At 34.1% G+C, this 22,414-nt stretch overlaps 1 pseudogene; it reads left to right on the forward strand.

Moving 5' to 3' along the window:
- The window catches only part of LOC149152193 (tRNA (guanine(26)-N(2))-dimethyltransferase 2-like), a 30,196-nt pseudogene extending 8,187 nt beyond the window's left edge, over positions 1-22,009 (forward strand).
- Positions 22,010-22,414: the final 405 nt, after the last annotated feature.

Here is a 22,414-nt window from a genome sequence, read left to right on the forward strand (position 1 = left end):
CAACCTGCTAATCTAACTAAACAATCGAAAGCAATTCAACCATAAACTAGTCTTATCTATGCTCATGAAAAAGACTAATTCAACAACCTGTAATTCAAATTGCATGTGAAAATGAAAACTCAGAGTGCTGAAACGAGATGCAAACAACACTACAGCAGAGGGGATCTATGGCTCTCAGGTTGGGCCCTAACCTGAGAGCTATAGTCTCCTTAAGAAAACTCAGAGCTAGATCAAAATCTGTCTTCTTTATTCATAATCTGATGTTATGCCAAAACTGGCTTACAACAAGAACTAACACCAAGCTGTGCTCAAAAATTACAATAGTAATGCGAAAGTTTCAACAACCTATCAAAGGCTACGGCCTCTATACTTATGCAAAAACGATCATCCAAGAGGTCTCCTTGATTTTAGGAACTCGACTGTCCAACTGAAGTTTAACTTGGTGATCCTATAGAACAGTTATGACTGTTGTTCCTGTAGAACAGTTGGCTGCCTCTATGCTCGGTGCTCTCTGCTCGTTGGGGAGATTGGTTGGAGCTCGAAGCTACGGTGGGAATCACGAGGAAGGTCCCCAAGACTGTGGACATCCTCTCCTTACAACCAGCAGTGCCACCTCATTGTCTCCTTATCTCCTTTTTCGTGTCTTTTCTCCCTTTAAATGCAAAAAACCTGAAAGCATCATGCATTAGTCACGTAGATAATATGTCTACCCTTCTTCCTACAAACAACACGAACAAACTAAGAAATGCATGCATAAGCAATAAAATATGAATGGTTTGAGCAAGTAGAATAGGCCAAAATGAGCCCAAATTGTACCAAAATTGGGGCTCATCAGTAGCCATACAAGCCACAATGTTTTTGGCAACTCCATAATGATTGCCAATTTCTTCGTATTTGAATTTCATAACTAAGAATAAAAGAGTAGAGCATAGATATCACCTATGCGTTGGGCTTTTCTCATATTAGATGTTCCTAGGGTATCTAATGTGTTCATTGTGTGGATGGTGTGTTATTTGCTTAATTTTTTTCCATTTCAATTTCAATTATTTTAGTATTTTGATGCATTAAGTTAGTAAAATTTTAAAATATGAATCTTAAGTAAAGCACTACATAACAATAGATTGCATAAACTTATAGATATGTTGTCACAAACTATTCCAATGAAATATCCATAGTAGCTTATAGAGCATAATGGTATTTAGGCTTTGGGATTTTTGTGGGAAGTTGTAGAATCTAGGAAGTGGTGTAAAAAATAAGTATTAAAATACTAGTCATGACGAATGAGTATATAGTAATAAAAATCCATGAGATAAATTACAGGAGATTTTTTCAAAGTTGGAAGTACAAGTTGTTGACATTATTTGCAACATGACTATCCTCATGGAAACTTTAGAGAACAAGTTTCGACCTTTTGGGGAGTTTTGTAGCTCTAATTTAGAAGTTGGCATAGATCGAAAATCTAGACATAACAAAGCCCTAAAAATTAGCTAAAAAGGAGAGACCAAGTTCCAATGCCATCACTTCTTCTCAATCTATGTTTAAAGTGGACGTGAAAGTGGACATTGAGCCCTATCAAGGTGAGATTGTGTTGTTAAGTTGAATCAATGGTTGCAATAGTTTGAATTTCATTTCAATGTTCACAATATAGAAGAGGAGAAAAATATTTTATTTGCATGGCTGGAATATGTAAGTTTGTATCACAAAGTCCAAAAAATGGCCATTATGTTAGGTATATCTCCCAAGAACTTAGATGTACTCCTCAAGTATTTGGGTGGTCTACGTAGTCATTTACGGAGGCAAGTGGCGCTCTTTAAACCAAGAATAGTTGATCAAGCTTGTGTGTAAGCATAGAATTTGGAGGATGTGGGAAAGAAGAGAGGACAATTGAATGGTTCTAAGAAAAAAAAATCATCCAGATGCTTTCCAAGAGGGAAAAAAAAAGAAGTGGAAAGGAAAGGAAAAGAAAAAAATAGCCACTACACATCATTGCAAGGGTCTTAACAACCATTTTAACCATTGTGGTATAGATGACACACCAAAATTCAGTGTTATAAGGTAAATCCAAACCTGAATCAAAATAATTGCAAGAAAATTGCCAAGAAGAAGATCATGCTCATTGTAGATTCACATAACCAAGTAGAAAAATGTTACCAACTTAACAAGAACACTAGCCCAAAAAACATGAAAAACACTCTGAAATAAAAAAAGTGGTGATGTTGCATCGCCCCATTTTTTTAGGATTAAAATTCCAACACATTTCAGCCATGGCATTAGAAACCAAATCATGATCATGGAAAACCTTAAAATTCCAACAATTTCATTAAAGATCAAAAAGTATGACTATGAAAAAACTTAAAATTATGCAATCCAAATTTATGAAGGAACGAAATGAAATACAGATATAAACATAAACATAGAGTTACAACGAAAATAGAACTTCAATTCATTGATTAACAAAGTACTGAAAATTGTTTAAATGTAGAATGGAAATAGACTAGCTCGAGCAATGGTAGCTTACCTATAAGAAGAGATGTGTGGCTACATGTTTGCTGAATTATGTTACAATGAGGCTCGAAGGTCTATTTATTATTGAGAAACATTAGAAAATCCTAAACATCCAAAAACCTAACCCTAAGAGATGAAGTGCCAAAAGTTTGTGGGCCTCGTTGGGGTAAATTGGTACATCAACTTCCTGGGGTCGTAACTTTGGCATGCAATCTTCATTTGATGTGTACGATACCTCATTAGAAAGATATATCTGAGGACTACACCTTTTGACTGCAAATTCCTACCACAAACCATCGGTTTTCCTGTTTTCCAAAAAAAATGTCATTTAGGGCCTCAAAACAACCCCAAAGTTTAGGACCCAAAAAACTGCCAATAATAGTAAAATGTGCTACAATTAAGGAAACTAAAAAAAACAATGGTTGGGGTCCAAGTGGAATAGGTGGGTGGCCACCAATATCCACCTAGATCATTCTGACATTTTTCAACAATGGAATTATAAACCTTAAAATTTCAATATTTTTCAACCATGGCATTATAAACCAAATATAATTACTAGAAAAATCTTTAAAATCAACATTTAAATTAATGAGTAACTCTACCAAGAGAAAAAAATTTAAAGACTAAAAATATAGCTCTTTTGATATTTTAGCCTAAGACAACATGATCTATTTTCAATGTGACATTAAAATTGCAATATTTTTAAGTATGGTTTATAAAATTATCATTAGTGTACATAAAATCATGAAAAATACCCTTAAAAAAATGATGTAATGCAACTTTTTTATTTTTTAAACTAAAATTATGAAAAAAAAATAATTAAAAAAAACATTATTTTTTTGTTTGTCAAGTTGTCATTTTCTCCAAATATGACTACAGGATTAACCTTTGCCTTGAATGACCACAACCCAGGGGCATCTAAACCATCAAAATCACTCAGAGATTGCATTATATCTGGGTCACACCAACCCTTAACATGACAAGAATTTGGCCCACAGAGTTTCGAACTAGCGACATTCACATCATGGAGTAACATAACAATACACCACATCATCGTCTATTTTATGCCCCATGGACTAAAACAAAAAATTTAACATAATTAAAAAAACAAAATGTAAAAAATTATTTAAAAAATAATTAAAAAATATGTACAGGAGAAAAAATAAAAACCTAAAAATATACCTATGTTCTTTACAAAATATATATTATTTTTAAAAATTAAAATAAGGAAAATATATATATATATAAACAACCAGAATTAAAAATTAAAATTTTAACACACACACATATATATATATACTAATTAGAAAATTTTAAGAAAAAAACATAAAATAATAAAATAAAATGGTTATTTTTCCTTGTGTGTGGGGGCGGGTGATGCGGTTGGCTACTTGGTCATCCCATGGCAGATGGGCATTCTATTTCCTCACATGAATGAAAAATACATTACAGGTTTCAGTTAATCATTTCCATCAAACTTTATGGTAGATGGTTTCAACTTGCCCAATAGGAAACTGGGTATTTTTTACCGCTTGTTGATTGAGAAGTAAGTCCAGAACTGCAAAAGAAGTAACATTTGCAGCATCACTAAATAGTCTATAAGGACTCCATACCATAAAAGTCCAACAAAAAACATTTATCAATTGTGAGTGAGATGAATTCATTTGTGCAAGGTCTCTTGCACTCAATCCTAGAGGGGCTAATGAAGTGGTGTTGCATGGGATGTGACGCTCAATTTAAGCCAGATGAGCATCCATCCCCTCCATATAGAATTTCATGTTGTATTGCTCTCTTTTCATGTCCGCAAGGTGGGAAAATATATTGCACTGGTCCACATTCCTTTCCGTTAGGATCCTACCCATCAAAGTCTTCATTTTCCAGTAAAGAAAAATATCATGTATATACTACTTCCTTCAGCCCCTGGTGTGACCAGGGTCTGAAATCAACTGCCCAAACTCCTTGATAAATCTGAGTCTGAAACAACATGACAATCTTTGGCAACCCTGTTTTTAAGAGTTTGCATTTCACTACAAATATCATTCGGGATGGTCACGTGGAAGGCTTCAATAGCCTCATGGGCTTGTTGATTGAGATTACGGCCTTGAGGGCCTTGGCCACCCCTCCCCCCCACCTCTCCAACTTCTCATGTGTTGTCATTTCATGGTGTCAAGCCATCGAGGTATAACCTAACTTATAACAAAACACAAGATACGATTTAAGAAACACCAAAGAGCAATCCATATCAAGGCTCTGAGCACTATAACCATAGGAAAATCAACATAGCCGAGACCAAAAATAAAGTAGAAGCGTGCAATAGATAGAAAGAAACTCTCCTAGAGTCAATTTAAAGCAATCAAGAGCCCTCCCCCATACCCAGAATGAAACACTAAATGACAACAATTGCCATGGAAAATCCAATGAGCCCACATAATGAAATGGCCCCACGGAAAATCTATGAGCCCTGACGCCTCAGGAAAATTGTCCCTATTGAGACCACAAGTAAAATAGAGGCTTGAACCATAGAGACATAAGTTCTCCCAAGGTCCAATTAATAAAGTTGTAAGCCATCCCCCAAACCTAAATGAGAGCACTAATTTACCCCAATTGCCACAATAAGAACAATAAACCCATGCAATAAGTCAATTGATGTTGTCATCACTGGAAACGACTAACTATCTACAAGCCAGACTTTAAGCCACAAAGCAACTACAATGTAATAATATCTGGGTGAGTTCAGAGTTACTCAGAGAGATACATACCTTAATTTCCACATGTAGGGTGTGTCAACTATCCAAGAAGTTGTAGGCATGATGGTCGATAGAAACTCTCTTCCCTTCTTAACAGGCTTACACTCCATATTTCCTTCACATCCCCATGGCGATAAATCTCGAAGCTTCAAAATGAGAGAACGAATGCCCTCTGAAGCAACTACAATACACCTTCCTTATGAAATTGCCTACTTTCCAAGCTCCCAGCTCAGACCTTCTAGGGATGGTGAGGCTCAAAAGCTCCCTCAAACAAAGGCTATGTCGATATCTCTGCACCCCTTCCAAGTTAACATTATCAGTCCTCAGATATTTCAAATTAAATACATGCATGTGTTTACATGCTCGAGGTTTGCCACACCACCCCCTACCTTTAATTTGCCTCATTCAATCAAATGTGAGGTCGCAAACACAATTACCCACACCTTTACCTATCTCAAACCGCGCCCCCATCGAGGATTTATTTCATATTTTTTTTAAACTATGGTAATAAATTTTTTTTTAAACTGTTTTTTTTAAATGTTTTATTAGTTTTCTATTTTATTTTATTTTTTGAATTTTAAAGTACTTTTTAAAAGAATTTTTTTTTCCCTTTTTATTTATAATAGCACTTTTCAATATTTATTTTTTTTGTAATTGTTTCCCTATATATATATATATATATATATATATAACAGTTAATCCATGTGATAAGGTCTCGGTTATGCGTCGAATAGATTAGGGTAAAAGAGAACCTGATGCAGTAGTGTCTCCCCGTCCTTTTTCCTTTGCTACACTTAAGATTGATTCAACTAGCCAAATTGTGGACAAATTGTGGCCTATATATAGATATAGATATATATATATATATACATATATATATACATATATATATACAATTTTTTCTTGATTTTTTAATGTATATTATTAAAAATTGTAACGATTAAACAAAAATTATGTAATGTTACTTTTAGATTCATAGTCCAATTTATGTTTTTTTTTTGTACCAATGGTCGAGGTTGTAATGTCAATTAATTGGTAATTATCACCCCAAAAATAAAATAAAAGTTATAAACATTTGAAAAACACTTAAAAACAAAGAATTTAGATAATAATAAATAAATAAAAAGGTAGACAAATTTTAAGTAATGAGTTTTAGAATTTTCGAGTCATGGTATTTAGTTTTAATTGCCACTATCAATTTTAACCCTGAAAAATTGGAGTGATGTTGCATCACCAATTTTGCATTTCAACTTGTTTTTTCATATCTTACGTAGTCATGATATTTAGTCTTTAATGTCATGATTGAAAAATGTTTGTATTTCAACCCTGCAATAAAAAAAGGATGATATTCCATCACCACTTTTATATTTCAAAATGGTTTTTCATGTCTTTCTTAATCATGATATTTGGTTTTTAATGCACTGGTTAAAAAATGTTGGAATTTTAACTCTGAAATAAAAAAATGGTAATGTTATATCACAACTTTCAAAATCGGCATGGAAATCATGATTTGATGCAACCTCCAAAAAAAGGAAACTCGTTAAAGTTCTCATTAATTTGGTAAATTTTTTATAAATATTAGCTAAGATGTAGATGAAAAGATTGTCTACACTACAATGCATAAGGAGGTGAATCTAAATAGTCTCCATCCCAAGGAAGAAAAGGAAATGAGTAAACTCTTCCACATTAAGATCCAAGTCAAGAAGACAAAGGGCGATGATGTATCTAATTCAAGTTCATAAACCAACCTTATAGCAAAAGACTTTCTTAGGGTTACTAAGTAGTGAGATCAAATTTTCCAATAGATGTGTGTGTGGTTTCTATAAGCCCTTACATTGATATGAAGGATGTGATTTCATGTGGAGAGATGGAAATTCCTTCATCATAAAGATGTGATAAGGTCTCGGCTATGCGCTGAATAGATTAGGGTAAAAGAGAATGTGATGCAGTAGAGTCCCCCCCCCCTTTTCCTTTGCTGCACTTATGATTGATTCAACTAACCCAAATAGTGGACTAACTATTTTTCCACATATATATATATATAATGCAGCAGAGTCCCCCCCACCTTTTCCTTCGCTGCACTTATGATTGATTCAACTAACCCAAATAGTTGACTAATTGTTTTTAATAATATATATATATAATTTTTTTCTTGATTTTTTAATGTAAATTATTAAAAATAATAATAATTAAACAAAAATTATGTAACGCTACTTTTAGATTCATAATCGACTTTATGTTTTTTTATTTTTTATAGTACTAATAGTCAAGGTTGTAATGTCAATTAATTTGTAATTATCACCCCAAAAATAAAATAAAAGTTATAAACATTTGAAAAACACTTAAAAACAAAGCATTTAGAAGAAAAAAAGGTAGAAAAATTTTAAGTGATGAGTTTTAGCGTTTTCGAGTCATGGTATTTAGTTTTAATTGCCACGGTTGAAAAATGTTTCAATTTTAACCCTGAAAACATGGAGTGACGTTGCATCACCAATTTTACGTTTCAACGTGTTTTTTCATATATTACATAGTCGTGATATTTGGTCTTTAATGTCATGATTGAAAAATGTTTGAATTTCAACCCTGCAATAAAAAAAGGATGATATTGCATCACCACTCTTGTATTTCAACATGGTTTTTCATGTCTTTCTTAATCATGATATTCAGTTTTTAATGCACCGATTAAAAAATGTTGGAATTTTAACTCTGAAATAAAAAATGGTAATGTTATATCACAACTTTCAAAATCGGCATGGAAATCATGATTTGATGCAACCTCCAAAAAAATGAAACTCGTTAAAGTTCTCATTAAGTTGGTAATTTTTTATAAATATTAGCTAAGATGTAAATGAAAAGATTGTCTACACTACAATGCATAAGGAGATGAATCTAAATATTCTCCATCCCAAGGAAGAAAAGGAAATGACTAAACTCTTCCACATTAAGATCCAAGTCAAGAAGACAAAGGTTGATGATGTATCTAATTCTAGTTCATAGACCAACATTATAGCAAAAAACTTGCTTAGGATTACTAAGTAGTGTAAGAACAAATTTTCCAATAAATGTGTTTGTAGTTTCTATAAGCCCTTACATTGATATGAAGGATGTGATTTTCATGTGAAGATATGGAAAGTCCTTCATCATGAATGCACAAAAAGGTAAATCCAAAATATGTCTAGTAAGTGCTAATCAAACCAAGAAATTGTTCAATTCAAGTAGAAAATTTGTATTCTTCTTCTTAAGAAATAATCAACATTAATTAGAGGAACTTTTGCAAGCGTATAAAGAAGTGTTCAAGAAGCCCAAAGGCTTTCTAACCCATATTTTTTGGTGTGCATTGGATGCCGGCGTTGATCTGTAAATGAGGGATTATCCCATAAGTTTCATCAACATTGATCTTCTACTAAAATAAAAATTGATTCTATGTCATGAAATGTGGTTCATTGCTCTTTAACTAGAATAAATGGTGTATCTTACTATTACTTGGTTTTCTTGCTTGTGGAAACTAAAACAACACCCACAAAAGCGCAAGCTACTCTATCTCGCAGCTACTATATCACAACACTCTATATAATCATGCCCAACATTGTAATTAATGTTGTGCTCCCATTTGGTCACCTTTTTCAACCGATTTGTTTGTCCTTTTACCATTTATAACCTACCCTCATAACTACATATTAGCCATACTTTTTTATCCCTTTGACCAAAAAACCCTTTGGCACATGTTTCGAGGTGAAAGTTGTTTATAATCCTTAATTCCTAAGTCTTCAATAGATTAAATGAATTTTAAGTTTATTTTTCTCATGACAAATTATTTAGTCTAGTTTTTGTACCAATTGTTCAGTTTCAATACCCGAACGTGGTTAGCATATTTGCACCCTTCTTGAAGAAATTTTAACACATGGGTTTTAAAAGCAAATGTATTAAAATAATTCCAGACCGATCAGATTGCACTGAGGTCGCACATGTGAAGCTCCAGCTCCAAAAGAACGTTATAGGTCAAATTTTCCAGACATGCAACTTTGGGCATAATTATCGAGGCAATGAAGGTGAATCTGAAAATTATGAAACGTGGATCTTTTTCCCAATATGGAAAATTGGTTAAGTCTCAAACTGTTTTTTGAATGGTGTTTTCATTGATGTCAAAGTCAATTGTTGGTAAGTAGCATCAAGAGCACATCCTCTTTGGAAGTAGCAAAGAAGAGAAGACAAGTCTTGATGATGCCTTGAAGAAGCTTTGACATGAACACTTTTAATATACGTCAGATTATAATAATGGGAAGTATTATCCAATCAACCGTGCACTTCCCAAACCAAAAATTATTGAGGTAGTTGAATATGAAATTGCATGTTAGACCATCACCATTGATAATATTCATCATTAAGTGGCACACAACATGGGTCCTCTTGGTTGAGGAAATATGCTCATTTGAAGATAGTATATGGACCAATTCACCCAAATCCACTAAAACATGAAGACACAAAATCTTAATGACTTCTTCATATCAATATGTGTGGTCGGTTATTGTTTAAATAAAGTAAAAATAAATTGAAAACCCCATTGGGTGTGGACAAAGGCGATATGCGGTCGGTTAAATTTTTAAATAAAATGAAAGGTGAAAACCTTGTTCAACGGCATGATCCATCCATGAAACAAGCTATATGGTCGGCCGAAGGACCACATAATCAATATAAATACCATGGCATGTCTCCACCCAATATGCACTCAAACTTCCACGAATAGACATATGAAGCTCCTGTTCTCAAATTCACTATGAAGGATGGTTGCAGCATAGCTACAAGGTATCTCTTTTGGTTAAGTCTACAAACTCATCATAACAATAGTATAAAACTTGGTTGCAGTGGAAGCACCGGTAGAGGGTTCGAATAACGTAGCTTTTATATGCTCAATTAAAGGTCGTAACCGATAACTAGAAGTCTAAAGCACCAAAATGAATGATTTGCCAAGGTGATTACAATATGTTTTGCTCTTACTTTTGTTTTTGTTACGAAGATGTTGAGCCTGATTGCGAATGGAGGTTTCGTGTTTAATTACGAGCATAGATGCAGTTCGTAACAACCTGTTTTGGTTATGGTTGGTTTCGCTCCTATGGTTCCGGTTAGCAGTCTTGGTTACATATGGTTTCATTTGCTTATGCAGTCCTGATGTGATGAAGTCTGGTTTGATCTATTTTGGCCGAAGTTCATTTGGTGGAAGGACTATGGTTCGTTCCGGTGATATATATAAAGAGTAACAATGTTGTATATAACTAATGAACACCATGTAGACACACAGGATATGGAGGGTTTTATAATTGGTTGACCGAGCCACGTGGATATAGTGTGGTGGCTACGTCGACAATGTCCCAATATAAAGGCAATAGAACTCGTGCCTTGATTGGCTACGCATATTTTTATGCATAAATTCGTTGGCTCATACAATGTTTTATTGATCGACATGGTGATCTTTCGGCCAGGGAAATAATCTGAGTAGCACTAGATATGTTGGCCTTGATTACATGACCCAAGCTCTGGACTGAAGCATATTTTTACGTGGCAAATCATATACATACTTAAACATTGGAGGCTCATGAATTGACACAATGACGACATGGCTAACTTGTGGACAAATCCATGTAGGTGTACTGTGATACCTACATCAAAATGCATTGTATGCATGTTGAATTGAGGACAAAATTGAAACACGTCGGAAGGTTAACTTAGCCACATAGAAAGAAGTGACTTGATGTTGAGTTTTATTTAGTTCACATTATAAGAGTAACTTGGAAGGATATTGTGACAAGCGATAGTGCATAGCATATTGGTGAGGTAGGTGTATTGTATATGCATGGTTACAAGTTTGATTCTTCGATGGGCAAAGGTTAATTGTATTTCTATTTCCATTCAAACTACAAATTTTTCAAATTATTAACATTATCCGGTGACCAATGCTAGAATCTGGCAAGTCACTTTTAAGGTGCCCGGAAACGTTCAATATGTAGAACATTTCATTTGGTACATGCTTTATTATAGTTATTTTTTATTTTTGGGAGCATTATTTATCCAATTTGAAAACTGAAAGATGTTAGGCGATCAGGTTTTAGAGATGGATGCAACTAGACATGTTTGATAATGTTTTTGCTATTGTGTATGAGATTATTGTAGGTGTATCAAACACATGATGTAAACTGGTTCCAAGGAAGGGTTTGAATGACCATATTGTAGATCTGATTAGAACAGAGTTTTTGGGACAGCAGTGTGCATGTGTAACATAATTGGTTATTGGACAAAAGTAGAGGCAGTTCAGTGGCATCAAGACTATTGAAAAAAATGGTTGGATAGTGATCAGAGAAGTGGTTATGAAGGGTAGTGATCAGGTGTAGTGACTGAGCAGGGTGACTAGTGTGATCTAATTTATTCATTTATCTTTTTTTCTTAAATGTGGCAGGGTGGTGCAAGGCAAATATTGAAGCATCTTTCAAGTTGGTGCTTGAGAACACTTCAAGGTGGCAGGGTGGTGCAAGGAAAATATTGAAGTATCCTTCAAGTTGGTGCCTGAGAACACTTCAGGGCGGCAGGGTGGTACTAGGACAGGTTCCTATGCAACAAGTTGGTGCTTGTAGGGTGTTGGTTCATCCTTTCAGTGAAAGGTAATAAAATCAGGGGGTCAGTGCCTCCTTCCAATCCATGCTGGTAAATCAGGGAGTTGGAGCTTCCTTTAGGTTAGTTCCTGTAAATCAGGGGGATGGTTCCTCCTTCTAGTTGGTGTTGGATAATCTTGGAAGTTAGTGTTTCTTATTTATGTAATCCTTAAGATATATATTAAAGTGTTATGTGGTTTTCTCCCGTTTAGGTTTCCACATAAAAAAAATTGTGTGTATTGTGTGTGATATTGAGTATTGTTGGATGGTATTGTTAAATTTTAATATTTGCACGAGATAATTGAAATGGTAAAAAGTTCCCAATATTGATTCAACCCCCTCTCAATATTGGTGAGTATTCCAACAATTGGTAATAGAGTAGGTTCCTTTAGTCACAGCTTAATAGCTGGAAGGTAGATCTCAAGGACACATATGGGAAATTCAAGGAATAACACCTCCAAATAATCAAAGGAAGTCTTCAGGCATTGCACTAATTTCATTATATGTTACAACTGATGAAAAGAAACAAGTTGTTCCATTTCCTTTGTTTAATGGAACAAACTATGAATTATGGGATGGAAGCATATTTGGGAGCTCTTGGATATGATGTATGGGATTTAGTTATTTTTTGAAACAAATCTATAGATGAATCAAGAAGGTAAAATACAAAAGAAAATAATGGCATTCTAAGTTCCTTGTCAAATTATGTGACAACGAAAGTGGGTCAATGCTCATCAGCCAAAACGATTTGGGAGAAACTTAAAAAAAATTACTTAAGGAAGAATGTATATTAATATGAAGATGATGATAATGATCATGATTCAGATAGAGAGCTATTCATGGGATCAAATACTCAAAACAAAGAACCTAATGATGATGATGAAGAATAAGTAGAAGTGGAAATGGAGGGAGAATTAAGTAGTGCCTTAAGAACAGGGAAAAAAATAATATACTCAAAGAAGAAGTTTCCCTCCTAAGACAACGATTACATAATTGAAGGGTTGTGCTTTTAGTAGTCATATTTGGGAAGGCAAACCTGTGGAATGTCTCCTGCCATATGGGAGGTGCAATTCAATGGTTCATGTTTTTACATAGGATTACATGTATTCAAGCAGGTGTATGTGGTGATGAATTGTATTATACGTGAAGAAGTCATCAGAACAATGATCAACATTATGGGTGGCTTAGTCGACATTTTGTATAGTTGAATAGTATACCTGAAAAGAAAAGATGGACATAGTTGAATTTATGAGACATCTGAAGATTGAGATCAGGGAAAATTTCAGAAAGACTAGTTTTCATTATTGTCAAGATGAATGTTCAAGTAAATCTTAGTAACATGAGGTACCAACTAGTCACAAAAAGGAAAGTTGTGAGAGGCACTACAAGGCAGGGGTAGATAAGTTGTCAGGGGGGTTATATTGTTAACGGGAGTTACCCTTTTACATCGATGTCAAAGGGGGAGAGAAATCAAGAGAGAAAGATTAGAAGCATGGAGATAGGGGAAGCAGTAATCGCATTGGGAGTATGAGTGTTGACATCAATAACAAAGGGGGATATTGTTGAATGGTGTTTTCATTGATTTCAAATTTAGTTTTTGGTAAGCAACATGAAGAGTGCATCCTTTTTGGGAGCAACAAAGAAGAGAAGGAAAGTCTTGACAATGCCTTGAATAAGCTTTGAGATGAACACTTTCAATATATGTTAGATTGCAATAATGGGAAGTACCAATCAAGAAACCTCGCACTTCCCACACTTGTTGATGTAGTTGATTATGAAATTGTATGTTATACCATCACCATTTTATAATATTCGTCACAACATTTCCAATGGTAGGTGGCATGCCACGTGGGTCCTCTCGGTTGAGAAGATATGCTCATTTGAAGATAGTATATGGACCAATTCACCCAAAATCAATAAAACAATAAAGACACAAATTCTTAATGAATTGGTCATATCAATATGTGCAGTCAGTTATTCTTTAAATAAAATAAAAATAAAAAATGGAAATCCCATTGGGTGTGGACAAAGGTCATATGCATTTGATTAATTTTTTAAACAAAATAAAAAGTGAAAACCTTGTTTGAAGGCATGATCCATCCTTGAAGCAGGCTATATGGTCATCCCAAGGACCACATTGTCAATATAAATACCAGGGCATGTCTCCACTCAATATGCATTGAATTTTCCATGAATAGACATATGAACATCATGTTCTTGAATTCATTATGAAGGATAGTTAAATGGAAGGATGTCGGTGGCATAGCTATGAGGTCTCTCTATTAGTTAATTCTGCAATCTTGCCATAACAATTGTTTGATGCTCAGTTGCAGTGGAAGAATTGGTCGAAGGTTCGAATAACATAGCTTTTATATGCTCAATTAAAAGGTCGTAACCAATATCTGGAAGTCTGAAGCACCGAAATGAATGTTCTGCGACAGTGACTACAATATGTTTTGGTTCAAAACAAAGAAATCTATCTAGCCTTTGTTCAGAGACTTTTTTATGTTACAAAAATGTTGAGACTGGATGCAAACAAAGGTTCTGTGTTTAATTGTGAGCAAAGGTGCATTTCATAACAACCTATTTTGGTTCTAGTTGGTTTCTCTCCTATGGTTCCTATTAGCAGTCCTAGTTACATCTAGTTTCATTTCCTTGTGCAGTCCTGATGTGATGAAGTCTGTTTTGATCTAGTTTTGTCTGAAGTTCATTTGGTGGAAGAATTATGGTTGATTTTGGTCTTATATTATTATTATTATTATTATTATTATTATTATAATACATAGTGAAATGATGTTGTATATAACTAATAAACCCCACATAGACACACAACAAATGGAGGTTTTATAATTCGTGGATTGAGGCATGTGGATACAATGTGGTGGCTACATCAACCGTGTCACAATAGCAAGGTAGTAGAACAGGTCCCTTGATTGGTTAGGTAGAGTCTGACGAATAACTTTGTTGGCTCCTATAAGGTTTGATTAATTGACATGGTGGTCTTTCAGCGACGAAAATAATCATAGTATCATTGGCTTTGATGTCCTTCATTACATGAGCCGAGATCTGGATTGAAGTGTATTATTATTATTATTATTATTATTATTATTATTATTATTATTATTATTATTATAGTGAAATGATGTTGTATATAACTAATAAACCCCACATAGACACACAACAAATGGAGGTTTTATAATTCGTGGATTGAGGCATGTGGATACAATGTGGTGGCTACATCAACCGTGTCACAATAGCAAGGTAGTAGAACAGGTCCCTTGATTGGTTAGGTAGAGTCTGACGAATAACTTTGTTGGCTCCTATAAGGTTTGATTAATTGACATGGTGGTCTTTCAGCGACGAAAATAATCATAGTATCATTGGCTTTGATGTCCTTCATTACATGAGCCGAGATCTGGATTGAAGTGTATTTTTACATGGAAAGTCATATGTGTAGTCAAATGTTGGAAGGTCATGAATTGACATAATGATGACCTGGCTAACCCGTGGACCAAGCCATGTAGGTGCAGTGTGATAACTACGTTGAATGTGTATTATCTACACATTGAACTGAGGATAGAATTCAGACACATCAAAAGGTTGGCTTAGCCATGTACAAATAAGTGACTCATCATCGAATTTAGGTTAGTTCACATTATAAGAGTAACTTGAAAGGATACTATGACAATCAATAGTTCATAGCGGGTTGGTGAGGTAGATGTATGGTATGTGTATGGTTACATGTTCGATTGTCCAGCGGGTAAATGTTAATTGTATTTTTATTTTCTGTAAAACTGTAAATTTGTTGAGAGATTAACATTATCCGGTGATTGGTGCCAAAGTTTGGTGAGACACTTTCAAGGCACTCGGAAATATGCAATATGTAGAACATTAATTTCTACATGGTTTACTATAGGTATTTTTTATTTCTGTGAGCATTATTTATCCAATTTGAAAATCGAAAGAAGCTAGGCAATTAGGTTTCAGAGACAAATATAGCTACACAAATTTGAATAAGATATCATATTAGCCATCTAAACGGAACGGGGAACAAATCTTATATATTTCTAGTGTAAATTAAATTATTGGTTGAGACATGTTTGTATTTTGGGGAGAAAATAACCCAATCTTATCTTGAATATTATAATTATTTTGCTATCTTCAATGTATTCTACAGTTATATAAATTTGAGATTAGGGGATTGGCTTTGATCCACCCCATTATTTCTCTTGTACAAATATTCAAGATTAGAGAAAATTTGGGTCTTTTTCATTCGTTCTTTGTAATAGGTTTGTGATAGGTAGCTGATAGGAGTTTCATTTTGTGGCAGTGGCTTGTATGCTTCCCTCTTGTAAAATCAGAGTTGATCTAATGAATTTTTCTTGTTCTCAAGATTCAATGCTTCACTCCATTTTTATCTGAATTTTTTGGCAACATTAGTTATGTTGGGAAGGTGTCCACAACCCTAAGTAACATCCTTCCCTTTTATTTTGTTAGCTTATATTGCAAGAGTGTTTGATTTGCAATGTCTTAAATCTATGTTTTTAGTATATCAATTTTCTTAGCTAGAATCTTATCATGTATTAAGTTACTTCACTTTCCTTTAATTTTCATCATTTACTTCGTGCTACTTTGATATTTTAGTTAAGTCTGATCTGTTTCCTTTACATTTCTTTATACATGTAATTATTTGCATTTGGTTTTGAGAGACTAGAAACCAAAACTAGAATCCTTTTCCTTTCGAACCCAACCTGCTATTGAATGAATCAATGTTGCTTTATAGAGTGAAATATTGCATTTTGGGGCTTTGCCATTGGGTTTGAGACAAGGAATGGCCATATGGATTTTAGTTCAATGTGGTTATCAACATTGTTATCTAGTTGTTGAACTTGATTGCTTAGTAGTTTTCGGCATTAGATAGATTAGGGCTTTGATCCTGTATATATTTTTCTATCATCTCCAAGTATTATGATTCTGATTCGGTCACTAAATGTTGGTAAATATAATACATATATTTTCTCCAACATTTTTGGCATTGTTGTCGGGAAGGTGCTAAAAGGGATTAAATTATTGGTAGTGTTCTTGTTTTTCCAACACTTGTGACTTGGGGAGGAGAAATTGTAGGACACAAAGATGCCCTTGTTTCAAAATATTTGAAAAGGGTGCTAGCCTGCCACATTGACTTTAGTGGGTTTCTCCAACACCTCGTCATGTTGGTTTGGTGTTTTTTATGGAAGTATGTTTTCTTTTTAGTTTGATTCATGGAAAGGAAGAATCCAACTCACGATGAACAGATAACTAGTGATAGTAAGTCTAAGTAGCGTGAGAGTATCCAATTACATGAAAAAAATTCTTTGAAAATATTTTCTTTCAGTATATTTCATTTATTTATTTAATAATTTTTTATTTAGGTGTTGTAAGAACACCTCCCCCACCCCATGTGTTGATCCATGTGCTAGACGAGGATCAATAACCAGTGATAAGAACTCATAATTTATCGAGAGTTTGAAGAATGTTACTCCAAGAATTTTTAGAAATTCTAGAAACAACTAGAAAACTCTCTGCATCTCAGGAAGAGTATATCTTGGCAACAATCAAGAATATACCTATAATCCAAGAATAAATAAGAGAACACAATATCCATGAGCCACCTCCACAAATACAACTACACAAATATGAATAAGATATCATACTAGCCATCTAAATGGAACAGGGAACAAATCTTATATATTTATAGTGTATATAAATTATTTGTTGAGATGTATTTGTATTTTGGGGAGAAAATAACCCAATCTTATCTTGAATATTATAATTATTTTTTTATCCTCAATGTATTCTACAGTTATATAAATTTGAGATTAGCAGATTGGCTTTGATCCACCCCATTATTCCTCTTGTACAAATATTCAGGAATAGAACAAATTTAGGTTTTTTTCATTCGTTCTTTGTAATAGGCTTGGCATAGGTAGCTGATAGGAGTTTCATTTTGTGGCAGCAGCATGTGTTCTTCCCACTTGTAAAATCAGAGTTGATCTAAGGAAAGATGCCCTTGTTTCAAAATATCTGAAAAAGGTGTTAGCCTGCCACATTGACTTTAGTAGGTTTCTCCAACACCTCGTCATGTTGGTTTGGTGTTTTTTATGCAAGTATGTTTTCTTTTTAGTTTGATTCATGGAAAGGAAGAAGCCAAATCATGATGAACAGATAACTAGTGACAGTAAGTCTAAGTAGCATGACAGTATCCAATTACATGAAAAAAATTTGCTTTGAAAATATTTTCTTTCAGTATATTTCATTTATTTATTTAATAATTTTTTATTTAGGTGTTGTAAGAACACCTCCCCCACCCCACGTGTTGATCCATGTGCTAGATGGGGATCAATAACCATCGATAAGAACTCATAATTTATTGAGAGTTTGAATAATGTTACTCCAATAATTTTTACAAATTCTAGAAACAACTGGAAGACTCTCTGGATCACAGGAAGAGTATATCTTCGCAACAATCAAGAATATACCTATAATCCAAGAATAAATAAGAGAACAAAATATCCATGAGCCACCTCCACAAGATGATTAAGAAGCCTTCTCTGGAAATCCTTTCTAATCTGTCAAGGAGGCCATCATGATGGAGAGCAACCATTGGAATTGAAAAGTTCTTGACATGCTTATCGTCGGATCCATCATGCATCCAAGAGATAAACAATTCCACAATGGAAGATTTGCATGGAATGATAGAGGAGGACATAGAGAGTGGACCAAATGAGAAAAAGAGTCAAGAAAATCATGATTATATTGATTTTTGGTTCCAGATGACCATCAAATACAAGCACCACTTTTTTCTTCAATAACGACTATCATCGTATTATCCAAAGCAACTAGTCTCTCATGCTCCGGTATGCATTGAAGCCCACTTTTCAAACCTAAGTATGAGTATATTTGTTATCTTGTTATGAACATGGCTTCAGTAGAACTACTCTTATACTCGAAGGAGAATGTTCTTTCTCAAATTAGAGTAGGATAGTACAATAAATAAATGAATAAAACAGTAAATATAAAAATAAGTCTAGTGGTGAAAACCAGGCAATTGGCCTAACTAGACATGGATCTTGCTTGAAAACCAGACCTCCTGGTAGGAAAGGTTCACAATAAACTCTATCAGTTCATATTAGTTCCAATGGTTCTTCAAAATATTCTTGTTTTTATGCTCGAGTTGGTTGATGTGGGACTTCTTAAGGCCCACCTTCCAATAGATCTTGTCCCATTGACTTCAGCACTTTATCTAGGACCAAGATAAAAGGTATTTTTGGGTACCTTGGAACTGCATACATCAATGGAAGACTTTCTTATTGACAACAAGGGAATACCTCATTGTCTCTTTATTTAAGATCTTATAGGTGACTCGACTTCATCACATCCATTCATGCCTATTGGAATGCACTCTTGCACCTTTACACTCATTGACATTAATGGTGAGTTGTCTCGCACTAGTTAACGACATCCACCATTGGTCAGTAATCCAGTGATTTCTTTCTATGTTAAACTTCAGCAAATATTTATCAACATTAGCATTTATTCCATCAGCTTCAACCCTCTTTGATCGCAGCCTAGTTGTCAACTTTTTTTGCCTTAAACAGTTCAGATTTGATCCTCAACAAGCTTAGATTCGACAATCATCTTATTAAGTGTTGGAAACTAAAAAATATCAATGTAAAACATTTTTAATTCCTTTGGTTTATTAGGGATAAAGGAAGTTTATGCTTGTTATTTCACTTTTTCTACCTAATTTCATTTATTTCCCATCATTATGCTAATACCATGCCTATAATTTCAATTGCTTCCTACCTATCACTCTATTTAACTTATACCCCAAATTCCTCATCTCTAGAATTCCCTGATGAAGTTTCAATTGGTGAATTATGGAAATTAATTCCTCTTAAGGCATCATCTTCATTTTCAATTTCTTCATCATTATCTCATTATTACCAATAAATCAGGTACAACAACAACATCATACATTATGAGATATGGTCCAATGAATTTATGCAATATCTTAGAACGATTTAATCAACATTTTCTTCTTCCATGTTATCCAAGTGATGACCTAGAAAAATATGGCCATTTGTTGCATTCTCTTTGGTTTGTTTCATGTTAATTTCAGCCAATTGAGATTTAAATGTCCAAGTTTTTTTTTTGAGTCGGAAAAATGGAGTTTCAGAGGATTCTATTGCAAGCTTTCATTAATGGTGTTAGTGATGGAGGAGAGGTCATTTGGTGGCCAAAGGCCTATAATGATGACATATATGGTGTTACCTCCACAGAATCCAACCTATTTTCCACTAGGGGTGAGGATTCCCCAATTATCAACTTCATTGATGGTTCAAAGTATGGTGACCCCCATCCATTCCATAAGGGAGAATATTTTTGGGTCAGGAAGGCTAGCCCCTAAGAGAGGGAATGTCCAATCATGTGATGACCTATAGGTTTATATGTATATCTTGACAATGATATAGTTCATGTGGAGGCTTGGAAGCGGAATATTAAATTAAATGGCTATGTTGTCTCTTCAAAGGTTGAAACCCAACTTGTTGATACTCAAGCTTATATGTTTATGCATGAGAAAGAATTTGATGTGGTTGACCTTTATCATTCATTAGAGAAATTTGAGGTAAGAAATGGGCCTAAAAACAAAAAAATGTACTAACCAAATTAACTTTAAAAGAACCAATAGTATTCAAGTTGATGATGTCATCCCCAAGGGAAAATATTTTGGAGAGAAAAGAATAAAATTGTTTTTTATTGTATTTTTGAATTATCTCTTTATAGGTTTACTCAAATGTCAAGTGTAGACACATGTTGGATGTAGAATTCAATTCCACATCCAACGAGTATCCTCTCTACACACTTCTGAGTAGGCCCACGTCGAAAATACTTGAAAATACTTCAACACACTTTTTTCATGGATTTTCATTTGTTTTCGATGCGAGTCTACTCAGAAGTATGAAGAATGAGTACTTGTTGGATGTGGAATTGAATTATGCATCCAAAAGGTGTATACACTTGAAATTTGAGTAAAAATATAAGGAGATAAGCCGAAAATACAATTAAAAAAGTAGTTTTTGTTTTTCTTTAAAAAATCACATTAAAAAAAAAACTATTGTTTTATTGTTTTCCTTAGGAGGCCTATTTTAGACCTCAAAATTCCCCAAATGATTGATCACCTTCTATTTTTATGGACTTGAAATACCGTGAGTTGAGAATGAGGGGATGTTAATATGCACAATAACTGATATGGCAATGCTTTGTGGAATAATGGGGAGGTTTGTTATTCAAAATATGGTTCATACTCTAGTCATGCAAAGTATTGTCATGGTATGGCTTCAAGTATTCTTCACTTGTATTGAGAGTCATGCCAACCATCATAAAGGCTACATTGTTCTAGTTATGTCTACTTCACTATATTTTTATGGATATTCACATATGCAAATGCAATGGAAAGCACGCCTCTGAAATACTCTTATGTGTACCAATGTGTTAGATGTGATTCATTTCATTTGCAACCTCCAACACGAGTTGTCATCAAGAATAATAGTGTATGATATGCACTTGGTTATAGCCCATTTGTTGCTTAAGAATGCAGTGATCGTGGCAAGAAATTCAATATGGTTGGGCCCATATGGACTACCTTGATTCATGATCCTAACCGAGTTTCATCCATATTAGCAAATGTTGTTGCCCTCAAATATCAATATCCAACATATAAAAATATATGTTTTCTTGATGTTGATATCTGAGGGGTTACATGATGATCCTCTTTAAGTAAGTCCCCATACTTTATGTGTAACGTTAAAGTGTACTTCTCCAGTGGTAGTTGTGTTTCAATCATTAATTACACATGCATGATACAATATTTTAGGAACTCATGTAAATCCACTTGTTCTATAGACGGATGCTCCATTGCATATTATCTAGGATATTATGTGTTGTTGGATTAAAACCCACCTAGTGAAAAAAAAAACAAGTGAATTGGGTGAGCTTTTGTGTGAAAGTTTCAAAATCAAGGCAATAATGTTGGCTGTGAAGAAAATGGACTTCATGAGAAAGGAATATTCATGAAACAAGAAGGACTAATAATGTCCTTGTTTCATCAAATGAAAACAAAAATGGGAAAACAAAGGTGTCAGAAGCCCCTCAAAGCAACTCCAATGTTTTGGCAAAAGAAACAAGTGATTCATAATGTGAGGAAGAAAGGGTATTTGACCATTGTGGGAAGAATTTGAACAAATCTTGTTTACCTTGATTAATGATTCCCAATGTCAGCTTCATTGGAAATAAAAGACCAACAAGTCATGGTTCAACATCCTTAAGAAAAAAAGACAGCATTTCTCAAGTATCTTTCAAGCACAAATCAACAGATGGACATGAGAATGCTAATTCCTTTTCTTCGACACAATTTCTAGAGAGACCTAAAGCAACGCCTCGGGTACAATATTGTCCATCTAAAGAATCAATGGAAGGATG

This window comes from Pinus tabuliformis, chromosome 9 (genome assembly GCF_031772625.1).
Source record: "Pinus tabuliformis cultivar Carrire ecotype Pingquan chromosome 9, CPIR1, whole genome shotgun sequence".
Classification (NCBI taxonomy): domain Eukaryota; kingdom Viridiplantae; phylum Streptophyta; class Pinopsida; order Pinales; family Pinaceae; genus Pinus; species Pinus tabuliformis.